Below are 22,114 nucleotides of genomic sequence, written 5' to 3' on the forward strand. Positions count from 1 at the left end.
TTTGCGGTTGTCTACGGAACCACGATTGTACCCAGCCGTGCACCTCTTCTTCCGAAGCAAATTGACGCCCACGAATGTCTTTCTTTAGGGCTCCAAAAATATGGAAATCACATGGGGAGAGATCGGAACTGTATGGAGCATTGTAACGGACCATATGTTGCCAAGGCTGTTTCGATTACGCTGAAGAAGTTTCGCTGGGAAACACACGTAGATATTTTGTGGACGAGCAGTAGTTGCTCTGATCATAGGTTCAGCATGCCCCCCCCCCCCTCTTTCCTTACCCTTCCGGTAATTCTACGTTATGGGCTAAGGAATTTATAGACTTATCCCTGAGTATCAGTTTTGCACATTGTCCTGTGGGTTTTTGCGAAATAATGTGCGTCATCTTTAGAACATGTACCTGTTCACATCTTTCATTATTTACGTACTGGAGTACCAGTTGCGCCATTCTTTCGCGGATAAAGTCGTCACCCACTGTTGTTCCAACTATGTATCGATCTCACTATTCGAGTGGTGTATCATTAAAAGGTTTTATAATCGATAGCCGAGTATCCTAACACTCACTTTACTCAAGATGACCCTACGTGATCGTGCTATCCCATATTCCTTCTCAGTTTGCTCTCACGTATTTTCACGTCATCGCTAACATCAGCTGTATGTTCATCATACAGTTTGTAACACTACAGTAAGATGGCCAATATTTCTGTTCTGATTAATTATATTTTGTATGAAGTGTAATCGCTGTAATATGTGCTCTATGATATGTTTTGTCTTTCTCACATAATCTCTTTGGTTACTTTTAAAATTGAATAATTTTGTTTAAATAGTTTTATGTTGAACTGTCAGTATAAGCAAATGGTATGTTTTCTTTAAAATGTTTGTTTGCTACTCTGTAATAGCTGATCCTTCACATAGAGTTTTCAGATCTTTACCTATGATAAGGTGTTGTGGTTCCCCTCTGAAACGGAAACTAAGAAGCGCGCGCAAAATGTGGTTGATGCGATTAAAAAGGTGGACAAAGGAGGCAGTCAGAGACTAGCTACCGAACTGCTGGCAGCTAAAGATCAAATAGTGCATGGTGCAAGTGCCGAGAAAGGCTTTTTGTGTCAGTTTCCACCACGCCAAAGCCTCGGGTGGATGGATGTATTAATTATCATGCTCTGTTAGTGGCGATTGTCTTAAAAATCGGAGGAACGTCGCAACCAAGAATATGACAAAGCCTACCACTTCCAACAGTAAACCCATCTACCATGCTGTACTCGCCACCACATTGGGCAATCACTGTGATGAAGTGGAGGATTTATAGAAGTGTAAAGTGAAGGATCAGCACTTTTAATGTTTTAAAATACAAGGTAACTCAGAACATAATTTATAAACCTACCTTGATTTGTTTCCAATAAAAAAAAACCTGTCAGGGTCCACTCCACTTGAATTATGATTACCGAGCGTCCTTGTTGTAGAAACAGGAAAGTCTTAAAGCATAACATCTATTTAACTATTTAATTAATGTTGTTTGATGTTAAGTGAAAAAGAATAGTTAAAAATACTGTGGATTTGGCAAAATTAAGGGAAGTAGTAAGTGTAGCTTTGTGTAAGCCTCCCAGTAATTGAAACAGTTCAATTTAAAGTTTTGTGGACTTTCAAAATTATTTATTTAATTATTGACATTAAAGTAAAGGACTGTAGTAATAACGAATAGGCAATGAACCACTTTGACGTTAGTTTCAAAAGTAAATGTTATTAAAGATTGGCTTGAAGTGTTCTTCTTGGTAAATAATTGTTGTGCAGCCTATTGAAATGGCACGCCAAGTGAGTCAGTGTTTGAGAAAGTGTGTCAGCTTGCTTTATAACTGTGGTAAAGATTAAAGGCCTTCACTATTGAAAGTTGCTCAAAATACATAGAGTTAATATATAAAAGAAAATGCCAGCTAGTTTCGAAACATATGTTGAATTTTATGCTAATGGTGTGTGTTAAGAGGTGTTATATCAGTTTATGAGCATCAATTTGCTGTTTTGTTTCTGCTGAAGGTAACACTACTGGCCATTAAAATTGCTACACCAGGAAGAACTGCAGATGATAAACGGGTACTCATACATTTTCACTCAGTTTGGGTGCATGGATCCTGAGAAATCAGTACCCAGAACAACCACCTCTGGCCGTAATAACGGCCTTGATACGCTTGGGCATTGAGTCAAAAAGAGCTTGGATGGCATGTGTACAGGTACAGCTGCCCATGCAGCTTCAACACGATAGCACAGTTCATCAAGAGTAGTGACTGACGTATTGTGACGAGCCAGTTGCTCGGCCATCATTGACCAGACGATTTCAGTTGGTGAGAGATCTGGAGAATGTGCTGGCCAGGGCAGCAGTCGAACATTTTCTGTGTCCAGAAAGGCCCGTACAGGACCTGAAACATGCGGTCGTGCATTATCCTGCTGAAATGTTGGGTTTCGCAGGGATCGAATGAAGGGTAGAGCCATGGATCGTAACACATCTGAAATGTAACGTCCAGTGTTCAAAATGCCGTCAATGCGAACAAGAGGTGACCGAGACGTGTAACCAATGGCACCCTGTACCATCACTCCAGGTGATACGCCAATATGGCGATGACGAATACACACTTCCAATGTGCGGTGACCGCGATGTCGCCAAACACGGATGCGACCATCATGATGCTGTAAACAGAACCTGGATTCATCAGAAAAAAATGACGTTTCGCCATTCGTGCACCCAGGTTCGTCGTTGATTATACCATCGCAGGCGTTCCTGTCTGTGATGCAGCGTCAAAGGTAACCGCAGCCATGGTCTCCGAGCTGATAGTCCATGTTGCCGCAAACGTCGTCGAACTGTTCGTGTAGATGGTTGTTGTCTTGCAAACGTCCCCATCTGTTGACTCAGGGATCGAGATGTGGCTGCACGATCCGTTACAGCCATGCGGATAAGATGCCTGTCATCTCGACTGCTAGTGATACGAGGCCGTTGTCGTACAGCACGGCGTTCCGTATTACCCTCCTGGACCAACCGATTCCATATTCCGCTAACAGTAATTGCATCTCGACCAACGCGTGCAGCTTATAGGTGACAGCATAGGTGGGGTTGGTGGGATCACTCATGGGAAAATTCCGGTAGTTGTGGGTGTTAGAGCTGTACCTTTTTTAGATTGAAGTCAGCTGACAGGTATTCCTGCTTAAGGGAAGTCTCTCTAACAAAGAAACCACTTTCGACAAAGCTTAGGTATCCGATTAATGAGGGAATTAGTATATTTCATCAAAACATACAAGACATTAGAGATAAAGTTAGTGAACTACTTATAGATGTTGACTCTGAAATTATTGGTATATCTGAACACTTCTTAAATGGTTCAAATGGCTCTGATCACTATGGGACTCAACATCTTAGGTCATAAGGCCCCTAGAACTTAGAACTACTTAAACCTAACTAACCTAAGGACATCACACACACCCATGCCCGAGGCAGGATTCGAACCTGCGACCGTAGCAGTCCCGCGGTTCCGGACTGCAGCGCCAGAACCGCTAGACCACCGCGGCAGGCCACTTCTTAAGTAAGGAGATAATGCAGAGGCTTCCTTTACCAGGATACAGGTTGGCTGGCAGCTTTTCTAGGAACTCTTTGCGGTGTGGGGGAGTAGCCGTGTATGTGAAAAACGGTATCCCATTTGAGTCAATTGATGTTTCAAAGTACTGCACTGAAAAGGTGTTTGAATGCTGTGCAGGTGTGGTTAAATTTAGTGGAGCTAAACTTCTTACTGTTGTTATTTATAGATCCCCAGACTCCGATTTCACAACATTTTTGCTAAAGCTATAGGAGGTTCTTGGTTCTTTTTATAGGAAATACAAAAAGTTAGTTATATGTGGTGACTTCAATATAAATTGTATAAGTGATTGTGCAAGGAAAAGGATGCTGGTAGACCTCCTTAATTCATATAATCTTATGCAAACCGTATTCTTTCCAACGAGAGTGCAAGGGAACAGTAGAACAACCATAGACAATTAGAAGGGCATTCTGTTAGCAAAATGGTGAATGGTCTTTCAGATCATGATGCACAAATTTTAAGTCTAAAAGATTTTTGTGCTGCAACACAGGTTAAATATAGTTACCAACTTTTTAGGAAAGCTGATCCAGTTGCTGTAGAGACTTTTGTAAACCTTATCAAGGAACAAGAGTGGCAAGATGTTTATAGTGCTGATACAGTAGACAATAAATATAATGCTTTCCTCAAGACTTTTCTCGTGCTTTTTGAAAATTGCTTTCCGTTAGAACGTTCAAAACTGGTTACTAGCACAAACAGGCAGCCTGGGTGGCTGACTAAAGGTATAAGAATATCTTGTAGAACAAAGTGGCAATTATATCAAAACGTTAGAAACAGTCACAATCTAAATGCAGTAGCCCATTACAAACAGTTTTGTAAGGTGCTTAAAAAAGTTATTAGGAAGGCAAAAAGTATGTGTTATGCAGATAGAATAGCTAAGTCTCAGGATAAAATTAAAACCATATGGTCAGTCGTAAAGGAAGTGGCTGGTCTGCAGAGACAGGTCGAGGATATAGAATCAGTGCGTAGTGGGAATGTCCGTGTTACTGATAAGTCGCATATATGTACAGTATTTAATAATCACTTTCTGAATATAGCAGGTGAACTAAATAGAAACCTAGTCCCAACAGGGAATCATATAGCGCTCGTAGAAAAAAAGTGTTCCGAGAATGTTACCTGAAATGCTCCTCCATGATACTGACAAGAGGGAGATTGAGTTAATAATTAAATCACTAAAGACCAAGAACTCTCATGGATATGACGGGGTATCTAGAAGAATACTGAAGTATTGTTCCACGTATGTTAGCCCAGTACTTAGCCATATCTGTAACTTTTCTTTTAGGAGTGGTCGGTTTCCTGACCGAATAAAGTACTCGGTAGTGAAGCTACTTTATAAAAAGGGAGACAGGGATAATGTTGATAATTATAGACCTATTTCTATGCCATCGGTGTTTGCTAAAGTTATCGAGAGGGTTGTATATACAAGGTTACTGCAGCATTTAAATTCACATAATTTGCTGTCAAATGTACAGTTTGGTTTTAGAAATGGCTTAACAACTGAATATGCTATAGTCTCTTTTCTCTGTGAGGTTTTGGACGGATTAAATAAAGGGTTGCGAACGTTAGGTGTTTTCTTTGATTTAATGAAGGCTTTTGACTGTGTTGACCACAAAATATTACTGCAGAAGTTGGAACATTATGGAGTAAGGGGAGTAGCTTACAATTGGTTCGCCTCTTACTTTAAGAACAGAAAGCAGAAGGTAATCCTCCGCAATATTGAGAGTGGTAATGATGTTCAGTCCCAATGGGGCACTGTTAAATGGGGCGTTCCCCAAGGGTCGGTGCTGGGGCCACTTCTGTTTCTTATTTATATAAATGATATGCCTTCTAGTATTACAGGTGATTCAAAAATATTTCTGTTTGCTGATGACACCAGCTTGGTAGTGAAGGATCCTGTGTGTAATATTGAAACATTATCAAATAATGTAGTTCATGAAATAAGTTCGTGGCTTGTGGAAAATAATTTGATGCTAAATCACAGTAAGACTCAGTTTTTACAGTTTCTAACTCACAATTCAACAAGAACTGATATTTTAATCAGACAGAATGGGCATGTTATAAGCGAGACGGAGCAGTTCAAGTTCCTAGGCGTACGGATAGATAGTAAGCTGTTGTGGAAAGCCCATGATCAGGATCTTGTTCAGAAACTAAATGCCGCTTTATTTACCATTAGAACAGTATCTGAAATAAGTGACATTTCAACACGAAAAGTAGGCTACTTCGCATATTTTCATACGCTTATGTCATATGGTATTATTTTTTGGGGTAATTCTTCTGATTCAAAAAGGGTATTTTTGGCTCAAAAACGGGCTGTTCCAGCTATGTGTGGTGTAAGTTCGAGAACCTCTTGTCGCTCCCTATTCAATAGTCTGGGAATTGTGACATTGCCCTCACAGTATATATTTTCTTTAATGTCGTTTGCTGTTAGTAATATTAGCTTATTCCCAAGAGTTAGCAGCTTTCACTCAGTTAATACTAGGCAGAAATCAAATTTGCATGTGGAATGCACTTCCTTGACTCTTGTGCAGAAAGGAGTGCAGTATTCTGCTGCATCCATTTTCAATAAGCTACCACAAGAACTCAAAAATCTTAGCAGTAGCCCAAACGCTTTTAAGTCTAAACTGAAGAGTTTCCTCATGGCTCACTCCTTGTATTCTGTCGAGGATCTCCTGGAAGAGCTAAAAAATTAAGCAAATTCCAGTGTTACATTCTTGATTTTCTTTATTTAAACTAACGACGTGTCGCCTGAATATGTTTCTTATATTTCATTTTATCTGTCTCTACAATCGTGTTATAATTTCATGTATTGACTCGTTCCATGACCATGGAGACTTCTCCTTAATGTGGTCCCACGGAACAATAAATAAATAAATAAAATAAATAAAAAATGTCACGATACGATGAACCGCAATGGTGATAGACTACAATCCGACCTTTATCAAAGTCGGAAACGTGATGGTACGCATATCTCCTTCTTACACAAGGCATCACAACATCGTTTCACCAAGCAACGCCGGACAACTGCTGTTTGTGTATGAGAAATCGGTTGGAAACTTTCATCATGTCAGCACGTTGTAGGAGTCGCCACCGGCGCCAACCTGTGTGAATGCCCTGAAAAGCTAATCATTTGCATATCACAGCGTCTTCTTCCTGTCGGTTAAATTTCACGTCTGTAGCACGTCATCTTCGTGGTGTAGCAATTTTAATGGCCAGTAGAGTATGTAATTTCATGAGTTTTTCTAGAGTTTAATCTTCATGTATGTACTTTCAGCAACCAGGTGGCCTTTGTGATTTGTCTGCTTTGCCTTGATAAGACCATAAAATATTAATAATATTGCTCTGAACTAATGCGCTCAACGCAAGTAATTTTTTCATCATCGCACGTGTGATAGTTCCACACTGACACACTACCATATTGTTATAACATGTGGCTGCAGGATTTTCAGTATCAATGAGCACTCATGGTACGTCTAGTTAAATGATTCAGTCCAGCAGTACTATTGCAACACATTAGTAACAAATACCACGTCTTTGCTTGTATCAAATTGCAGGTGGAGAGGATGTGCTGCATTGCTGATGACTCCGAAAACCATACATCGTGTTTTAGTATGACTGTGAGATAGTACGTGGAACACGATACAATGAGGATTTCGATATTCTCAGTAGCGACATGGAGGTTTTGTTCTTCAGGATTTCAGCGGTTTAATGACGCATTTGACTAATTATTCTTTAGAGTCTGTATTCAATGATTACATATACAAGGAAACAGCCTAATTTCACTGCTTATGACTATAAGTTAAAAGTATACACATATAATTTTTTGCATAGATTTTTCATGAGTGAGTACCTGTTATTGGGTGTTAGAATGCAAGCTATGAATAGTCATTATTGTCGTGCTTATATTACACGCCTATAATAGAGCACAGGTCGATACAATGACGAAAAACAATTCGCAGAAGCAGAAGAAATTGTGCGAAATAAATGGAAATTGGTAGGCATGATTCTACACACGAAAGATGTCGTCTATTGAAATTTGACGACAGTCGGGTAGGAACGGCGCTAGTGAAGCCATTATGAAGACGTAAATCAGGTTAGCTTCAAATAAACGTTGTAACGGTCATGAGCGTTTGTGTCTTTGAGACTAGAAAGAGTTAGTTGATGTTGGTGAAGAATGTCTTTCAGACAATGACAACGTCATTATCAACAGCTCACTGCTTTTGAACGAGGTCATGCAACAGGCCTACGAGAAACTGGTTGTTCCTTCCTCTATATTGCAGAAAGTCTTGGCAGGAATGTAGCCACTGTACATGACTGCCAGCAGCGGTGGTCACGGGAAGGTGCGGTCACGGGAATGTCCGGACTCCGGACTGCCACGTGGCACTACAGAGAGGGACCACCATCGTGTTCGGCGTATGGCTGTGGCGCATCGTACTGCATCTTTAGCAGCAATTCTAGCAGCAGTTGGCACCACAGAGACACAATAGATTATTTCAAGGACAGTTCCGAGCCGTACGCCCTGAAGCGCACATTCCACTCGCCCCAAACCAACACAGTTCGCGACTTCAGTGGTGTTAAGCGAGAGCTCATTGGCGGGTGGAACGGAGATCTCTTGTGTCTTATGATGAAAGCTGGTTCTACCTCCTTGCCTCTGATAGCTTTGTGTTGATTAGGAGGAGACCAGCTGATGGCCTACTACAAACCTGTGTGGCCTGGGCACACTGAACCTACACCTAAGGTCATGGTCTGGGGTGCGATTTCGTGTGACAGCAGGAACAGTCTCGCGGTTCTCCCACGCAGCCAGACCGCAAATTTCTACGTCAGTCCTGTGATTCGACCTGTTGTGCTACCATTCACGAACGGCACTCCAGGGCTGTCTCGAAACAGGATAACGCTCAGACTCAATACCGCTGCGTTGCCTTGGTCTACTCGATCAACAAATCTGTCTCCAATCGATTACGTTCCCAACGTTATCGGACGACAACTCCAGCGTCGTTCATAACCAGCGTTAACCACCACTGTACTGACAGATCAAGTGCAATGGGCATTGAACTCCATCCCACCAACTTCTGCACTGCACAATGCACGTACGTTTCCATGATTGTATTGAACTTATTGGTAGTTGCACCAGTTACTAATTTACCAGGATTTCACTTTTGCAATGGCTTATCTCGCGCTACCATTAACCTGTGACCTTGCAACGTTAATCAGTTAAATATGTTACGTAGACAAATTTATTTCGAAATTTCATTACTCTACATAAATTATTTTTTGGTGTTGTGATTTTTTTCCGTCGATGTAGATCAATGCTTTACTTGACTACTCATACAGCACACGCCTTACAAGTATCCAACTGCGTACCGGTCCAGTCATTTCCATTCGCTGCCTTACATGCGTTGCTGTATCGTCTGTGAAATTTCTCTACTTGTAAATAATTAGTCACCAACTCGCTAGCATTAATATGTGCAAGAGTGATTGTGTTCGCACGCTTATTTGGGGCAGATTCTAAGTTACACTTGTTTCTGCAGATATTTCTATGTCACTATGAACTGCTGCAACATAATAAATATGCTAAAAAAATTTGCACCATTTAAGTAGCAATTAATTGCGCTAAACGTTACTAGCAGAACGTGGAGATGTGATAGAGTTGGCAGTTACGTCAGCGAGCTCAGTATGCGTACTACAGTTGTAGAAATTAATGTAAAGGCATGTAGGAAAATTTAACACTGTCGGCTGCAATTGTTGTGCATGGATTATATAAAATAGTATGAGATCCAGTATACTGACAGACGCAGTGAAATGGTATCATATTTGACATCAGTAGTACACTATATAACTTCAACGATACAGATGGTAGCGGGGGGAACTCTATAATGGCAGTCGGCTCTGTGTGGCTCTGTGGTACTTTTCCTGCAAATGGGAAATAGACACTATTAGTGACAATGCGTCTTGTATTCGTGAGCCAAGATTGTGACAGTGCCACGCGGCGAAAAACAGTTATCATGTGATGAAAAAGCAAAACTCCTTGCGAAAAAGGATGTAGGACTCCCTGACCGTCAAATCAAGAAGAAGTTGAACCGATCAAGCACTGTGATTTATAATTTAGTTAGATTGAGCGTAAGCTATGGACTACGCGGAAAATGTGGACAAAATAAAAAAAATTACCCGAGGCATTGAAAAGTTACTTCTACGTAAAGAAAGGGCTACAAACTGTTATTTGTTGCAGATGTACAGTTTTCAGTAGCTGCTAGACGTGTACGAGAATTTTTGTCCAATGAAAACATCTTGCATTCAAGAAACGACTGCAGAAACCTGCTCTAACACCCAAACATAAAATAGGCAAGATTGAAATTTGCTGAAAAACGTATGTCATGAACTTGAGAATGTGGTAAAGTGATCTTCATTAATGGATTTCAGTATGATTGGCGTGATATGAAAACAGAACAGCGGATAAGAATGAGCAGGACTTTCGCTGCTGGAAGTGTTATGATTTAGGCAGCCTTCTGCACCAAAGGTAAATCACTTATTGTTTTGGTGAACGCTAGAATGAACTCTAATGTGTATACTAAGACGCTAGAGGCAGAATGGATTAGCATGCGTGAGGACGTAGGGACAAGAAATGCTTCTGTGCAGTTTTATACACAACGAAAAAGTATTTTGAAGATCAATATATCGATGTCTTGCCCTGGCTTCTGCGTAGCCTACATTTGAAACCCGTGGAAAACCTTTGGAGAATACCTGCAAGGCGTGTTTACCGCAATGGAAGGCAATCAGAGGCCGTATGTGAGCTAAAAAGAGCGATACGAGAAGAATGCGAAACGATTTCACTGCAAGAACTACAAATCCTAACAAATTCAATTCCGAAGAGAACTTTGAGGTAAGTAGGAATAACAGAGGTTGAACAAAGTACTAACAATGCAATAACACAACAGGGCCATGAGTGCCTTTATTTTGTTAATCGTGTTGTTATGAAAGAAACAATGTATTTCCGACACGATTATTTATGTCTTATATGTACCTATTACTTTGACCCTCCAGGATACCCGAGAGCGCTAACGCGCTGCTTCCTGGACACAGGTAGGCGCGCCGGCCCCGGATCGAATCCGCCCAGCGGATTAACGACGATGGCTGGTGTGCCGGCCAGCCTGGATGTGGTTTTTAGGCGGTTTTCCACATCCTGCTAGGTGAATACTGGGCTGGTCCCCACGCCCCGCCACAGTTACACGAGTCGCAGACATTTGAAACACATTCACACTATTTCACTGTTTACACTAGACACAGACAGCTGGGATACACTAATACTGTCCCAGGGGGGGGGGGGGGTATGGGGTGGCGGCAGGAAGGGCATCCGGCCACCCCTTAAAATTCACCATGCCAAATTAACCCTGCCGACCCTGCGCACAATGCGGGATAAAGGCAGTAGCAAAAGAAAATGGTTCAAATGGCTCTGAGCACTATGGGACTTAACTGCTGTGGTCATCAGTCCCCTAGAACTTCGATATACTTAAACCTAACTAACCTAAGGACATCACAAACACCCACGCCTGAGCCTGGATTCGAACCTGCGACCGCAGCAGTCGCGTGGTTCCAGACTGTAGCGCCTAGAACCGCTCGGCCACTCCGGGCGGCTAGCAAAAGAAAGAAAGAAGGAATATGTACCTATTACTTTCATAGAAATTCGATACATGTGTGCTTCAGACGTTGTATATTACTTTCGTGCGAACTTGCCTCTACAGTGACTATAAGTGGGTGGGCAATGGCCTCGCTGTCAGTTGCTCTGAGCCCGGTGCCTGTCTGGTCACGTCTGCGGACCGCTGACCTCGGCTCTTCCGACCAGACGCAGGCTATTTCGTGCGTTAACAGCTTTCGGACAGGTCTGCTGCGGTGCTCTGGACCGGAAACCACAACGTCGACAAATAACAGCCGTTTTATTGCACAGTTTAGATGCTCGTCCGACCGTCCTAACGACTACCATTTTTTTGACTGTCCTGAAATGATAAGCGTGAAGCCGTACGTAAGCGACATCTCATTAGTACCTGTAGCGCTTCGCCATTAAGGGGTGTACACTGACCCCGTATGGAAATCAGATGACTGCGATAAATCAGTCAGGAGCTACAGATGAAAAAATTATATTACTGAAACCACAGCAACACAGTGCAACACAGTGCAACACAGTGCTTTATGCGTTGCATGCGATAAAATTTGCCTGAACTGTTGGACACGACGTAATACAAACAAAACATAGCAGCACAATGATACAACACATTAGATGTAGGTGAACTGGTAGATCCCATCATCCTAGATTTCTGAAAGGCATTCGATGTAGTACCATATGGCCAAGATAGGATCGTACAGAGCATCTTCGTAAGTATCTGTGGTTCTATCGATGAATATTTGACTATTAGAACACAGTATGTTGCACTGATCAGGGAATAATCATCAAAAGCGAAAATAACGTTGTGAATGCTCCATGGAAATATAATGGGATCTCTGATGTTGTCGTCACATATTAACAGTTTATTAAGTAGGATGAGTATGACTGTCAAATTACATGCTTGCCTTGTTGTTGTCTACTTGAAAATGATTGAACGTCATTTGGTTTAGCGAATGGCGGCTCTTTTTAAATGTGGATAAATACAACGTAATGCGTAAAATCAGGACGAAGAACTCCGATAGCATCTGATTAAGAAACGAGTAGTGAACATCCTGAGCACGTCATATCGTTTAACTATTTAGGGGCAGCACTGAGAAGCGAAACGAAATGATACTTAAAGAGAAGGGGAATGATTACATAAACTTGTTGGAATGGTCCCGCGAATGTGAAGTGAAGTGTTAAAGGAAATAGCATTCGAAACAGAAGATATCGAACGAACTCAAAGACGTGGTGCTACGTAACTCTTTTTATGGTAATACAGAAATACAATGGGATAGGACAGATTATCATCACTACCGAGTTACTAGTAAGTGCAGGCTTTCAGAATACGACTGTGCGACATTACAGGGCATACAGAAAAATTGCACACGTAAGTGGATATTGCATACCCAAAGTTTCGATTCTTAATAAGTGTAGGGGTGTAGATGCACCAGGGGTCAAGCGTGTCAGAAAGTGTACACAAATCACCCGCTCCATATTCTCGCATTGAATCGGTTCGCGCCTGCATATGGGTAACTCAGTTAACAGCTTTCCGAAGCGGACTGCTCTTGCATCTTCTCGAGAAATTCGTGTTAGTGGTTGCAATGGCTCTAAGTACTATGGGACTTAACATCTGAGGTTATCAGTCCCCTAGACTTAGAACTACTTAAACCTAACAAACCTAAGGACATCACACACAACCATGACCGAGGCAGGATTCGAACCTGCGACCGTAGCAGCCGCGTTGTTCCAGACTGAAGGGCCTAGAACCTCTCGGCCACAGCCACCGGCTCTTGTTAATGACTTCAATGCATTCGACGCATGTACTGACATTTGCACTTCACAAACGCCACACAAATTTAGCACTTGAAACGTGAATTAAACATTTGGAGGTATATGTCAATAACCATGTTTTCGTACGAACTACCCTGCACCACACATTAAACACTGTCTGTGGAATATACACTAAAGCGCCGAAGAAACTCGTATAGACATGCGTATTCATATACAGATATGTAAAAAGGCAGAACACGGCGCTGTGTTCGGCAACGCCTATATAAGACAACAAGTGTCTGGCGAAGTTGTTAGATCGGTTACTGTTGCTACAATGGCAGGTTATCAAGATTTAAGTGAGTTTGAATGTGGTGTTATATTCGGTGCACGAGCGTTGGGACACACCATCTCCGAAGTAGCGATAAAGTGGTGATTTTCCGGTATGACCATTTCACGAGTGTACCGCCAATATTCAGGGATCCAGAAAAACATCAAATCTTCGACATCGCTGCGGCCGTAGAAAGATCCTAGAAGAACGGGACCAACGATGACTGAGAAGAATCGTTCAACGCGACAGAAGTACAACCCATCCGCAAATTACTGCAAATTTTAATGCTGGGCCATCAACAAATGCCAGCGTGCAGACGATCGATATGGGCTTTCGGAGCCGAAGGTCCACTCGTGTACCCTTGATAACTGCACCACGCAAAGCTTAACGCCTCGCCCGGGTCCGTCAACACCGACATTGGACTGTTGATGACTGGAAACACGTTGCCTGGTCGGACGAGTGTCGTTTCACATTGTATGGAGTGGATGGACGTGTTTGGGTATGATGACAATCTCATGAATTCATGGACGCTGCATGTCAGCAGGGAACTGTTCAAGCTGGTGGAGGTTCTGTAATGGTGTGAGGAGTGTGCAGTTGGAGAGATATGGGATCCCTAGTAAGTCTAGATACAGCTGTGACATATGACACGGACCTAAGCATTCTGTCTGATCACCTGCATCCATTCATGTCTATTGAGCATTCTGACGGACTTGGGCAATTCCAGCAGGACAATGCTACACCCAAAACGTCCATAGTTGCTACAGAGTGGCTCTAGGAACACTCTTCTGAGTGTAAACACTTTCTGTGGCCACAAAACTCCCCAGACATGAACATTATTGAGCGTAACTGGGATGCCTTACAACGTGATGTCATCAGAGATCTCCACCCCCTCGTACTCTTACGGATTTATGGACTGCAGGATTCATGGCGTCAATTTCTTCCAGCTCTAGTCCAAACGTGCCGCGTCGTGTTGCGGCACTTCCGTTTGCTCGCGGAGGCCCTACACGATAATAGGCAGGTGTACCAGTTTCTTTGGCTCTTCAGTGTATATGTAGATAAAGCTTTTTGTTTGGACTTAAAAATGTTTGAGATATACGAAACGGATGAGTCAGTTACATCGTTAAGCTGACATAACGGTAATATGACGTGCGATGTTGTTGGTTATACATGGAACACTGAAAGTAATAGGCTAATTTAGTAATTTCGGTAACAAAAGAGTAATTTACGGTAGCTGAAACGAAGAGGATATAAGATGCACACTGACAATACCGAGAGAAATTGTTAATTTACTCTCATCATGTTTACTCATCATCTGTATTATTCTCATATTTCATATCTATTACTGACCAATGATGGCTGTTCTACTCCATTCTCATCGACAGCTCACGATGAGTACTAAATAATAACTCTGACCAACTGCTAAAAAAATAAAAATAATTAAAACAAATTCAGAAATACAATACCCAATGAATGTCTGTCTGGCTATGAAAGAGCTTCGTCCTAGTAGATTTGGTACACTTGTAACGTACGTAAGTATCATGGACGTCATATTTAAAGGAGTCTTTTCAGCTCCTTTAATCAGTTCTCATGTCCTTTCATCAAATACGTACATTTTAGTTTGATTACTTCTCATATTAATCGCTGACGTACTAAGATCTTTGAAGCAATGGAACGACTCCGTGGCGAAAGAATCTGTGCCCCATGTCTCTAGCGTGAGCTCAGCGGTACACGTGGGCGGTGTGGCATTCTGCTTGCTGGTTCCGGCCGGCCGGGGTGGCCGAATGGTTCTAGGCGCTACAGTCTGGAGCCACGCGACCGCTACGGTCGCAGGTTCGAATCCTGTCTCGGGCATGGATGTGTGTGATGTCCTTAGGTTAGTTAGGTTTAAGTAGTTCTGAGTTATAGGGGTCTCATGACCTCAGAAGTTAAGTCCCATTGTGCTCAGCGCCATTTGAACCATTTTGCTGGTTCCGTAAACATCGCGCAGTGTGCTAGTGGCGGTATCGTACGACTTTTCCACCAGACTAAAGGCGTAGACAAAGGCTGACTACTGCTCCTGCCCCCTAAATCACCACCTTACTGTAGTCCATGGGAGTAGATAAGTGTGCGGATAAAATCTTCTGCCTCATCTGGAGGTACCTGTGCACCGTTGTAATTACCTGTCCTTAAAACAGCTGCGACTCGTTGAAAAGTCTATGAAGTTCTGCAGATAGTTGGGACAAGCTTAAATGCTTTAGGCACTAGACGCTAGACACTAGAGTAGTAGCTCAGAGTAGGTCAGCACAGATAGTAACATGTAACTTATATGAGTTTCAATATCTATAACCCAGTCTAGTAACTGTTCGACGTTTTCTTGCGTTTACCATTATATATTTCGAAAGTTTAACTAGAAGGCGTGATTTTAACGTTTTAACAATAGTGATTTCATTCGAGAGGGTCTACAAGCTCGAATGGGACAAGATTGGGGTAGAAATTCGGCCATAGCTTACTTCAAGGATTCATTCCGGCATTCGACTTAAGTAGTTTACGGTTTCCACGGAAAATCCAAATATGGACTGGGGGGCAGGAATTAAAGGTTGCTTCCTGACTAAACAACAATCCATTGTCCTGAAAGACAAGCCTGACTGTCTACGTAAGAGAATTGTCTTCCACTGCTCTGTGTTCTAGTGTTTATGTTGTCGTGCAGACTGCATAAACCTCTTTTGTGATGAACAGTGGATCAGTCCCCTTCCACACATATCCCTTTGATGAAGCTGCCTGCTAATAATACACGATGTCATCATCCTTTATACAGGTGTACAGAATGCGGAACAGAAGTTGCATGAGGCGGTGGCCCAATTTCCTCCTGAGCCTGACTACAAATATCAGTCATCCCTGGACGCCGTTGAACATTCGGAATGTCTTAGAAATGGGTTTCAACACTGTCTGAACGACAAAAGCGACGAACGTTTTGTGTCCTGGCAATCTACGTCCCACCAGGAGTAGTCACAAGGTTTTAAGTAACACCTCAAAAAAGTAATGTAACTAATTTTATTTGGAAGTATAAGCCTGCAGTCCGCGCCATAGAACCGAAGCACCACTTAAGATTAGCAACAACAAAATGGCTCAGCCCATTGACTGAGTGGAGTAATGCGCGGTCATGTTTCCTCCATTTGAAGAACAATGTACCAAAAATCCATACTGAAGTGGTGGAAAAGTACAGTGACGTTAAACAAATCTTCATGACGGTGAACGTGGTGGCAAGCCATCTCTTTGTAAGAATCACAATACACGTGGAGAGGCATTGGCATCACAATCTGTACAATAACGGAAAAAGCTAAAAATCACCCTGCACCAATTTTCAAAATCTTGTGCAACATTTGCAACATGACAAAGATCGCCACCAACTGGGTGTTGTAACTGCTCACACTCAGTGAGAAATCCTGAGAAACCAAAATAGTAGCGAAAATGATACACCTGTGTCAGGCGAATCCAGATGACTTCAGCCGGTTGAACACCATGGACGAGAGCTGGGTGCATCACTGTGATCCCTAGACAAAGGAGCAAAGCAGTCAATGGAAACATGGGAGCTCACTACGTCTGAAAATGGCTAAGACCACACAGTCGTCGGGCAAGGTCGTGCAGAGTGTCCTTTATGGGAGTGCCATTGTGTTTTTCTAAACGATTTTGCCTGTAAGGAGCAAACCGTCACAGGAGGATACTGCCGAAACATTCTGACGAGGGCAGAGGAAGCTGTTTAGACGAAGTGCCGCTGCAAACTTTCCAAGGGGGTGTTTTTGCTACGCGAAAACCTCCAGCTCATTTTGCACATGTCGCAGCCACATATGCTGCTTCTTTAGGCTCTCAAAGTTTATTTCACCATTCGTATTCTCCCGGCTTTCCAGGCAGCGCCTTCTTCTTCTCTTCTCGTATGAAGAAACCATTGGGTGGCAGGGATTTCCAACATGACTACAAGATTATTTTGGGGGTGGAACATTTCCTGAACATCCAGAACCCAGAATTCTGCAACCACGATCTCTGGAAAGTCGCGTCATTAAGAAAAATGTATCACATTACACAGGAGTGACAAAAGTCATGGGACACCTTCTAATACCGTGTCGTACATCCTTTTGCCCCTAGTGCAGCAACTCGACGTGACGTGGACTCAAAAAGCCGTTGGAGCTTTTTTGTACAAATACTGGCTCATGCTGCCTCTATAGCCATCCATAATTTTGACAAAGTGTTGCCGGTGCGGGATTTTGTGCACCAACTGACCACTCGATTACGTCCCATAAATGTTCGATGAGATTCATATCGGACGATCTGGTGGCCACTCATTCGCGCTAATTGTATAAAACGTAGTTCAAACAAATTGCGAACAACTGTGACGTGGCGTCATGTTTGGGAACATGAAGATCATGAATGACTACAGATGGCCCCCAAGTAGGCGAACATAACCATTTTCAGTCAATGATTGGTTCAGTTGCACAAGCGGATCCAATCCGTTCCACGCAAACACAGCCCACGCTGTCATGGAGCCACTAACAGCTTACAAAGTGTCGTATTGACAACTTGGATACTGGCTTCGAGGAGTCTGCCCCACACTCTAAGCCTGCCATCAGCTCTTACCAACAATAATCGGGACTCGGCTGACCAGACCACGGTTTTCCAGTCGTCTATGGTCCAACTCATGAGGTCACGGTCCCAGGAGAGACGTTGCAGGCGATGTCACGCTGTCAGCAAAGGCACTAGCGCCGGTCATCTGTTGCCATGGCCCATTAATGCCTTGTTTCGCCTTCATTCGTGATAGTTTCACATTGTTTTATTTTGTTTTAGGGCCCAAAAACAACTGGAGTGATACGCGCCGAAGTCAAAACTATAGAACTCGAAGACAGAGAGGAGTTAAAAAACGACTATACGTCAGTCTCAACTGACATAATAGAAGAAAGCTAAAAACAGGCACGTGGAGAAAGGACTAAAAAAGACTCCATACAGAAACGAAGGTCCAAAACTAAAAATTAAATGGCCTTCGCCATTTGCTTTGGCGGATAAAAATAAAACACGGTCAACAGCCCGAGCGTCAGTTGCTGTAACGGCCGATAGCTCAGACGGCAAACCCAAACGAGAACGTAAGAGGTCAAAAAATGGACATTCCATCAGGAAGTGGCGGACAGTCAAAGCTTGCGCACTATGTGTACAAAGTGGTGAGGTAGCGCCACTTAGCAAATGACGGTGGCTAAAAAGGCAGTGCCCAATACGCAGCCGAGTTCAAATAATCTCTTCCCTGCGGGAGTGCCGAGAGGAGGTCGTTCAAGGAGCTGGGAGAGGCTTAATAAGCCGAAGCTTATTCCCATGAAGGGACCATTGGCGATGCCACAGGGACACCACCTTCTGACAGAGGGCAATGCAGAGATCATCGGGGGGAATATAGGTACTCGCGGGCTGAGGTACGAAGACTGCAGCTTTGGTAGCAGCGTCAGCAGCCTCGTTTCCTGGCAGACCGACATGACCAGGAGCCCACACTGATTTCTGAGTTTATTTCACGCAGTGTTGCTTGTCTGTTAGGACTGACAAAGCCACACAAACTCTGCTGCTCACGGTCGTTAAGTGAAGGCCGTCGGCCACTGCATTGTCCGTGGTGAGAGATAATGTCTGAAATTCGGTATTGTCGCCACATTCTTGACACTGTGGATCTCGGAATATTGAATTCCCTAACGATTTACGAAATTAAATGTCCCGTACATCCAGCTCCAACTACCGATCTGCGTTCAAAGTCTCCTAATTCCCGACGCGCGGCCATAATCACTTCGGAAACCTTTTAATATGGATCGCCTGAGTACAAATGACATTTCCGCCAATGAGCAGCCTATTATACCTTGTGTATGCGACACTACCACCATCTGTATATGTGCATATCGCTGTCCCATGACTATTGTTATCTCAGTGTAATGCATGAATGTGTAGAAGTATTAACCACATGTCCAAAATTCATGGTTGCAGTTTGATTTTCTGAGTGATAACCAAAATTTTATGACTGCCCTTCGAACATCTCAGGTCGTAGAGCAAATTATAACTGGGAGTATTCGACCACATTAGTTATCTGAGTTATCGTCTCTCAATTTGGTAACACTAAGTACTGTTCCACTCTTACACACACATTTGTCTGTTGCTACATATGACATGAATTGCATCGCTACTGATTAGTATGTGATAGTTGTTACCACTACTGTTGTAAAGACAGAACACTCAACCTTTAATCAAATGTGTTATGTTTAAAAGATGTCACTGTCTTTTCGTAATTCGATTATAATCGGTGGAAAACAGCATACAGCTACAGATTTTACTGGAGTACGTATAGTACAATCTTTATTGCTCGGGTCGAGTACTCTACCGTATATGTTATATGTAGCGAATTAGTTATTTTCATTAATATATAAAATTGTTTTCTGTCCTCTCGATGTGGTAACCAACTGGTCTTTGGGCGTAATCGTAGAATATGAGCAGCAATATGCGTCCTTCATTTTCTTGCTATATCACAGGGAAATACAGTGTGTTGACATTTCTAACATCTCATTGATTGTGATAATTAGATTTGACAGATGTACTCTTCGTTCCACGGATCTATATTTTTTGTACACCATGGGATATTAATAAAAAATGTGGTGATAATAGTAATAACAACAGTAATGATATACACAGTACAGCAGCTGGTATACCGGCCGCGGTGGCCGTGCGGTTCTAGGCGCTGCAGTCCGGAACCGCGGGACTGCTACGGTCGCAGGTTCGAATCCTGCCTCGGGCATGGATGTGTGTGATGTCCTTAGGTTAGTTAGGTTTAAGTAGTTCTAAGTTCTAGGGGACTGATGACCTAAGATGTTGAGTCCCATAGTGCTCAGAGCCATTTTTGAACCAGCTGGTATTGTTTAGAAATTAATTTGTGGAGTAAAAGCTGTTGGCCACAAGTAAGTCTTTCAGATTCTTCTTAAACGGAACTTTCTTTGTAGCTAAACTGTTTACGATCGCTGGCAAGATTTGAATAGTTCCTGAGTAGCGGACTGCTTTTTGGACTAAAGTAAGTGCATCTAAGTATTAATGTTGACTGTTCTCGTTCCTAATATTGATTTTTGTGAACAGAGTTATTTGTTCGAAAAAGGGATATATTATTTACACGAAGGTTTTTAAAAGGAATAAATATATTGACAGGCAGTAGGTAGGATACACAGTTCCTTGAACAAACATCTCAAGAATGCTCCTGAATTGAAATCATACATATTTTGTATTACACGGTTTTTGACTGTGAAAGCTTATTTGACATGAAGTGTTACCCTTAGATATGATCCCATACGGCATTAAGAAATGAAAGTAAGCAAAGAATGATAGCTTTTTAAATTTTTGTATCTGTTAACATTCGCATATGCAAATAAGGATTTGTTTAGGCGTTTTGTTGTTCTTCAGTACGCCGGCCGTGGCTTCAATCCGGAACCGCGCAACCGCTACGTCGCAGTCTCGAATCCTGAATCGGGCGTGGATGTGTTTGTTGTCGTTAGGTTAGTTAGGTTTAAGTAGTTCTAAGTTATAGGGGGCTGATGACCTCAGATGTTAAATCCCATAGTGCTCAGAGCCATTTGAACCATTTTTTTGTTCTGTAGTACGATGCTCTCAACTGGATTTATTGCCCAGTTCAGACCCCAGGAATTAAATAGTGTCAGCCTCTTCTATCAGCGCTTCTTTGTACATTATGCTTACGCGGACAGGCAATCTCTTACATGTGCTCAACTGCACTGACAGAGTCTTTCGAAATTTTAATGATAGTGAGTTGACTATAAACCATTTATTTGTGTTCATGGAAATGTTATTAGCAGCTCCTTATAAAACTGTACTCGACTTCTTATCCATTGCAATATTTGCATCATAAGCAAACAAAACAAACCCTGTGTCTGGCAGTGTAACGAATCTGAGGGACACCACAAGTAACTACTTCCCAGTCTGATGATGACTAGCAGCCTCTCGTACTGACAGACTTCGTTTCCAGTTTGCCAGTTACGGGTTCATCTTTCTGCAGCATTCTAATTTACTTAAAAGGTTTTTATGGTTCACACAGTCAAGTGGTTTGGAATAATCGCAGAAAATACCCGCAGCTTGTGCTTTATCACCTAATGAATTAAATACATTCTTGTTAAATGTGTAAATAATCTTCTCAGTTTCGGAACCTTTCAGATATCCAAACTGTGTATTGGACAGTACGTTATTCGTGGTCAGATGGTTAAGAAGCCACTTGTGTATTCCCTTTTCTAAAATTTCAAGAATGCTGGCAAGAGATAAATAGGTCTTTAGTTTGGCGGCTTTTCTTTACTTCATCCAATCAGTAAATGTTATAGTGATAAAAGACTGGTTTTACGAATGATGTACGAATACCTGAGACTTCAATTTACATTTATCTTCAGTTGCATGAATACGGCACTCACTTCACCAAAAGAAATAACTGCCACAAGACAAGTTTTAAAATCAACAAAGTTAATTACAAAGGGTTGTGAACTTAGTCCTTATATTTGACAAGTTCACAACAACACTTTTTTCCCAGAAGAGACTATTACCCCTTGAGTAATCCATGCTTTTGTTGTAGACTTCTGCTTAATCCGAATTACTTCAATAGGAAAATAGTTTTTAATCAACGTAATGCTTTTGTTAATGAACGTATCGTATTATTCATTCCTGTCACGAGCTCTGTACACATGTCTCAAGTTCAAATCTTTGAGTTTCTAAAGTAGACAAATTTTTGTAGATTAATCTCCT

Source organism: Schistocerca serialis, chromosome 5 (genome assembly GCF_023864345.2).
Source record: "Schistocerca serialis cubense isolate TAMUIC-IGC-003099 chromosome 5, iqSchSeri2.2, whole genome shotgun sequence".
Taxonomy (NCBI): Eukaryota; Metazoa; Arthropoda; class Insecta; order Orthoptera; family Acrididae; genus Schistocerca; species Schistocerca serialis.